General features: G+C 39.7%; 1 pseudogene; it reads right to left on the reverse strand.

The window, feature by feature from the left end:
* Positions 1–3,808: 3,808 nt before the first annotated feature.
* Positions 3,809–4,197, reverse strand: LOC134217517 (pterin-4-alpha-carbinolamine dehydratase-like; annotated as a pseudogene).
* Between the last annotated feature and the right edge of the window lie 3,344 nt (positions 4,198–7,541).

The following is a 7,541-nucleotide window of genomic DNA, read 5'->3' on the forward strand; positions in this document are numbered from 1 at the left end:
GAGTTGAGGAGCTTTGGTTGCGAGAAGGCGAGCTCGCTGGTTAATGGAACCACACCATGCTAGGATCGTCGACGGTGGGTGTAACAATGTAATGAGAAGTTTGCCCACAACTTTTTTTCACCCCTGCCACGTCTCCTTCTTTTCCGGTTTTTCAGTTGAGTAATCAGAAATAGCCGGGATGCTGAAAGGCACTTCTCAGTACCGAGAAGAGCTGCCATTACGGTAATTATTGCTCATTGTTAGCGAGGGATGTTATTGCTGTATAGTTTTACCGATAAATCTTGCTGCGAACTATGATGGAATACTGAGAATGTACAAAATTACGTAATTTTCTCTCATGAAACTCATAACGAACAATTAACAACAATCAGAACAACCCTATTTTCCAGTGCAACACCCCCATCGCATCAAGTGGATCTCGGTGAAAGTTAAGAATCTAGATGAGTATCATCGAGAAGAAGGCAAAAAATGCCGGACCGGAATAATTAATTTAAAACTTTAACACGCTTTTGTAGTGTGCATATCAAATAAATGAGTTCAGCAAACATAAATTACCGTAATAAATCGCCTTGTTCGCACTACTGCCGCGATGGCACTCTGGTGGTGGATACTGGTTGAGTCTGCACCGGAAATTGCTTCGGTGGAGTTCATAACGAAGGTAGTGTTGGTATTCATTTTTATTCAAGAGGTCATTCTCAAGACCTGTTTATTTTAAATTATAACTTTTTCGCTCCCACTCGTTTGATAAAAAGGGAAGGAAGACATTTGCTATTGCAATTGACAACAGTGGAAGTACGTTTAGATGTACAGCACAGGTTCAGAGTCAGATATAAGCTGATAGCCTTAAACCATTGGTCGGCAGAAGTCTAGAAAAAAAACATTGATTAATCCACCTGGCCTTATTGGTGCCTTTTTCGTGCAAAAAAAAATCTAATAGAATATAAATGAGTATTTTTTAGCGTGTTTTAGGTATGAACAATAGTATTTAGGCCATAATTTCTGATCCCGTATTGCGATCTGCCCAATTTTCAATAGCATACAATGGGACAGAATTTCCCGTCGAATGGAATCCGCGAGTAATTCGGGCAATGCTAAGTTCCAAAAAGTGTGTCCACAAAATTTGTACACATACACAACACACACACCCACACACACAAACACACTCTCAATTTGTTTTAAATAACATCAGATATCGACGTTTCATGCATTTTTAAGTTATTTGGCACAAAAAAAAAACTTTCGACTTTCGACTTTTCCTTTAATTCCTCATTGGTAAATTTTCATGGGTAAAAATTTCAAAACTTTGATGAATTTTTGGCACCCCTAAATCATATCCGATTGAGCTAAAATTTTACATGGGTCATATTTTGGGGTAATGGAACTTGTGAGCAATGTAATTTTTTGAAATTCCAAAATGTCATTTTTATTCCCGACTAGAAGGTCATATCAAACTATGTTATTATGATACACTTATTTTTATAAAAAAAATTGTTAGAAAATTGGTGCAGGATGTTGTTAAAATATCTAAATTTCTATCAAAAATTGCACTACTAGAAATAAAAAACTATCAAATTTTGTTACAATTTTATCATAAAAAAACATATTTTGTTAGATATTTATAACATAATCAGATACAAAATATATTGTTTTTGTGCAGTTGGAATTTTCACAGGTCGTGATAGGTCTCCAGATTGTGATCAACAATCATATTTTTTCCTTGTCATAAGACGAGTTTGTACAATTCCTTTTAATTCCACCACTTAATTTTACCTTGTACTTGACTCGACTTACTCGAGTCGAGTCAAGTACGAGACCCTTAAGACGGCCTTTCTGTTGAGGTCGAAGTACGTATCTGTCGAGTTACAATTAAGTGATGGAATTAAATTTGATTGTACAAACTCGTCTTATGACAAGTGAAGACATTCCACTAAAAAGCTCAAAATAATTTTCTTAACATTTTTTTTTGTTTTTGTCTAGACAAGAATATTTATCGAGAACATAAAATTAACAACATTACAAATAATGTAATGGCTGGGACTATGGCTGGGAGACTTTGCTACATCTATTTTAATTGCCTATAGGCAATATACTGTTGGGCAGTTTAGTTTTGCCTTTCTCGTATACTAAGTATACGTAAAGGCTATATGATCACTCCAAAACCAAACTTTTGATAGAAGGCTCGGAGACCCATAGAGACCCATATACCAATCGACTCAGCTCGACGAATTGGTGTGATGTCTGTTTGTGTGTATGTATGTATGTGTGTGTGTGTATGTGTGTATGTGTACAAATTTTGTAGACACACTTTTTGGAACTTAGCATTACTCGATTTAATCGCAACAAGTTGCATTCGACGGGGAATGCGGTCCCATTGTTTGCTATTGAAAATTGGCCTGATCGGATATTCCATTTTGGAATTATTGAAAAATCATTGTTTTTTCTCAAGGGTCCCCCCTTGGAAAAAAAATTTCAAAATCGAAAAAAAAATTTTTTTCAAGAATGGTGGGAATGCATAGTAATTAAGGCAAAAACATGCAAAATGATAGAAAATATGCGATCTATTCCCCTAAAGTGCTTTTTTGACCTTTCCTATGTGATTTTTTCAGTACATTTTACGATGCACGAGAAAGGCATCATCGCCGCTAGGTGGATTAATCTGGGTTTTTTATGAAGGTTTACTGGCGGGATTCTGAATAGGGTAGAAACCTCTGCACCAGGCCTTTGATGATACCGTAGCATAATTCCATTCGAAACAGTTTGCCAGCCGTACACGGAACATGTCGTCCAAGAAGACGCTGTTGCAACTGAATCAGAGGGATTTACGTTCATAAATGGTCGGAGAGGTCTCATGCTAACTAACATCGTAATAGTTTAAAGTCATTTTTGTCATTTTCTTGCCAGAGTCAAATTCTTTAGCCAGTTTTTATGCTATTTATACGTCTATTGTCATTGTACGCGCTAAAAATCGACCGAAGCAGTTTATCCGTTTCACATGGAACATGTTGCCCAATACTTCATCGTAGGAACTGGGCCGGAAGTTTTTTTTTTATCAAGTATAAGAAAGTGTTCAATCCCCGATTTATAAAAAATGACAAGTTAATAACTTTTGAAGCAGTTTTCCAGCCGTACAAGGATCATGTCGTCCATTAAGACACTGTTGAACTGGCTCAAAAGACATTACATTTACAACTCTAATAGATACTCTCTCCCATTATCTCATTCCTAATCATATAGATTTTTTTTTTAATCTTTCGTTTATTTTGGAGGCTCAATTGCCGAATCATATAGATTGATCTGTACGATGTCATTCTTGTCTTTATGGTCAGAAGGTATGAAGTATGCGTTCCTTGAATTACTTTGTTTGCCTAAGTTATTGGTTCTATTAGTTATACTATCAAACACAATGTAAGTTATGTCTTGTAAAAAGTGGAAACTGTTCGTGCATTTAGTCTATTTTATTGTTATTCCTTTGTCAAGGTATTACTATTATTATGTTCTAATAAGTAGCTTGATCGTCAGCTATTGGATTCACTCTTCGGTGGCAAAGTAAAGCTTCATCACGCCTATTCCCTACTATTAGTAAAAATTATCGTTAATGAAGCCGTCATAAGATTGTTCATATACCATCATTATAATGTGTGGTATTTTTTATTATTGCTCTTCGAAGTGAGGCATAACAAAATGAAACGGGCACCATGTTCTTAGTTTTGAAAAAAACTTCTACTCAGTGAATCCAGCAGTCGATTCCCTAAGAATGTCTTGAATACTTTGTTTTTCAATAAATGCCTAGCTATCTAAATGTTTTCAGTTTTATTTCCACCTAATATTTGCTGGCGGATTCTTCCAGGAATTTGGCCAGCTTGACGTCCCGCTCACTCAGACCGCTGCAATCGTGAGTGGCAAGAGTGACCTGCACCTTGTTGTACACGTTGAACCATTCCGGATGATGATCCATTTTGTCGGCGAGCAAGGCCACGCGAGTCATGAAACCGAACGCTTCGTTGAAGTTTTTGAACAAATACTCCTTGTAGATAGCATCCCGCCCGCTGACCAGAGTCCATCCGGCGTCGATGGACTCGATGGTGGCTGGAGCTGTTCCTTGCGTTGCTCTTCCGTTAGTTTGACGACCATTTTACGCTTCTTGGCTGCTGCTGGAACCGGTGAAACTGATTGTGGCGATCCGATGGCACTATCACTACTAGCGTGACTACGACTCATCGTCACAGAGAACGCATCAGAAAGTATTGCCAAAAAGAAGAGAACTCACATCATTATCACTGATGAAAAAGGCCTCTGCCTGACTGCACTACCATTTAGGGCTCCAAATACGAGATCCGTTGGGTCGCATGCAAATGCCATAAATTAGTGCATCAATGCCAGATATGTAACGCGGCACCAAACAAAAATAGTCAACAGTCACCAATAGTCACCACGACAGGATATGTCTTTGGCTGCCATATCAGTGCTAGTGGGCGTAAGCCGACCCTTATAAATATCACAATATGTTAAAATTGTGTTCAAGTCGCTAGTCGGGTTGGCATTTTTATTGTATCTTGTGTGGGTACACTACGCTCAAAAGGTCGAGAATGTTTCCCACCCGAAAATATCCTAGACCGGACCAAGAATCGAACTCGCCAACTCCGGAATGGCCTTCGCTCGCAAGGCGAACTGAAGACCCCAGACTCATCAACTCAACTGTTATACAAGCTGAGATTCACAACAACGAAATAATTTTATCGCTTCTTTTAACAGCTTTTTTTTTACCAGTTCATTTATTTGGTAGGCTCAGTCGTGTATGACACTTTGCGGAGCCGCAATTCTCAAGTATGATATTTTTACATGGTATATCATCTTATCTTAACAGTTAGTTGGGAGGGGACATAGACCATAATACTCGTGGTGACTCAAGGTTAAAAAACTTAATACAGGACGGACGGGGTAGGGATTTGGGTTTAGGTTATTTCAGCTGCTCATCCGGGCGTTTGACGTTGAACGTTGAAACCGATTTTGCGTGGCGTCGTGCTCGATTTTGGTTCGTCAGGGAGCATCTTCCGGATGGCCAGAGCTTAGGGGTACATGGTACAGAGAAACAGAATCGGACAAGAAAAAACTGAGAAAGAGAAGAATATAGGCATTAAACTTTGATGGCAGCCAAGCAATGGAAGGCATAGATGGCCTGCATATACATCACATCACGATCTCCCAAAACACCTCTTATATCCCGGAAGGGTTGTTTACCTCGGGCCACAAGGGTCTCTGGAGGCGTCATTTTCCGAGCAATACCAAACTACGTGATCGATGTCATCGTAACCGGCTCCGCACCTACATAGGTTGCTATCGACCAGATTTATTCTGTAGAGATGTGTGTTTAGTGAATAGTGATTGGACATAAGCCTCGACATCGTGCGAATGAAGCCTCGACTTAAGTCCTCACCTCTGAACCACGCTCGCGCAGAAACTTTAGGAACTATGGAAAATAGCCACCGTCCAAGTTCATTGTGTGACCAATTCATTTGCCAATTTTGAAGAGTACTCTGACGGACTAATGGGAAAAACTCGTTGTTCGAGATTTGTCTATCGTAAACTTCACCTTCCTGTGCGCCCACCTTTGCTAGCGAGTCCGCCTCGCATCTGCTCTCTTATGTTTGTAAGAAAGTAAGATGCGTGCTTAACAGGTTTCATCGACAGGAGTTCCTCGATAGAACTAAGACTATCCGAGAAGATGAAATAATGGTCTACGGGCTGATCGGAAATTATCCCCAAAGCGAAGTTAATTGCTGCCAGCTCAGCAACATAAACCGAACACGGTTCCTGAAGTTTTCGGAAGGTGGTTGAACTTACGTTGAAAACACCGAAGCCAGTGGATCCGTTAATGCGAGAACCATCAGTGAAATATCTGTTATTGCAATTGACATGTTCATATTTTTCAGAAAAAATGGAAGGGATAGATATTTGTCGAAGATGATCTGGTATTCCTTGAATAGCGTGTTTCATGGACAGATCGTATTCAATTGAGGAACTGTCGTTGACGAAGTGAACTCGAGGTGGATTATAACATGGAAGACGGAGATCTGTCGATATGTAGTTGAGATAGACTCGCAGGTATCTTGAACGATGAGCCAGTTCAAGCATATTATCGAAGTTTTCTAATACAAGTGTGTTACTTGTTCCACATTTGATCAGTATTCTAAGTGAGAGCTCCCAGTAACGGTGCTTTAAAGGAGTGACTCCAGCAAGCACCTCCAGGCTCATGTTATGCGTTGAATGCATACAGCCAAGGGCAATACGCAAACAACGATATTGAATTCGTTCCAATTTGATCAGGTGGCAATCAGCTGCTGAGAGGAAGCAGAAAGAGCCATACTCTAAAACAGAGAGAATAGTCGTTTTATATAGTTTGATGAGGTCTTCCGGGTGAGCGCCCCACCAAGTTCCAGAGAGAGAACGGAGAAAATGGATCCTTTTTCGGCATTTCTCTAACAAATAATCAATATGAGTTTTCCAGGTACACTTGGAATCAAACCAGACCCCAAGGTATTTAGAAGATAAAGATTGGTTTATGTCATCTTTCAACGGCTTTAGTTACAGTTGAGCTGGGTACCGCTTCTTGGTAAACACAACCAATTGAGTTTTTTGCGGAGAGAACTCGATCCCTAAATGTCTGGCCCAAACCGTCAGGTTATTTAGCGAATTTCGCAATGGTCTTTGCAGGACATTTGCACATGAACCTCTTAGGGAGATCACGGCATCATCTGCAAGTTGTCTAAGCGTGTATTGTACTTCCAAACAATTGTCAATATCCTTAACGTAGAAATTATAAAGCAAGGGACTTGAACATGATCCTTGGGAAGGCCCATGTAACTAGTTCTGGAAGTTGTCAGAGTGCCGAGAGTAAAGTTCATATGTTTCACTGACAACAAATTGTGCAAGAAATTATTTAAAATAACGGGTAATCCACTACCGTGCAGATTTTCTGACAGTACTTCTATGGAAACTGAATCAAAAGCGCCCTTAATATCCAAGAAAACTGAAACCAGTTGCTCCTTGTGCGCATAGGCCAGCTGTATATCTGAAGAGAGCAGCCTAGACAGTCATTTGTTCCTTTACCTTTTCGAAAACCGAATTGAGTATTTGACAGTAATGCATTTTGCTCGACCCAATGGTCAATTCTTGAAAGGATCATTTTCTCCAATAATTTCCTCATGCACGATAGCATGGCAATCGGTCGGTATGAATTGTGATCAGACACTGGTTTCCCAGGCTTTTGAATAGCTATTACTTTGACCTGTCGCCATTCAGGTGGCACAATGTTGTACTCCATGAAACAGTTGTACAGGTCAAGTAATCGTCTTTTTGCGATATCTGGGAGGTTTTTAAGAAGATTGAATTTGATATTATCGCATCCCGGAGAAGAATTGTTTGATGAAAGAAGAGACATAGAAAGTTCCAGCATTGAGAATGGTCCACCCAAAGAACCGGGATCAGTGACTGATTCTCGAAATAGCGGTTCTGCTGGTACGGAATCTGGGCAGACCCTTTTT

Source organism: Armigeres subalbatus, chromosome 2 (assembly GCF_024139115.2).
Source record: "Armigeres subalbatus isolate Guangzhou_Male chromosome 2, GZ_Asu_2, whole genome shotgun sequence".
In the NCBI taxonomy this organism is placed as follows: Eukaryota; Metazoa; Arthropoda; class Insecta; order Diptera; family Culicidae; genus Armigeres; species Armigeres subalbatus.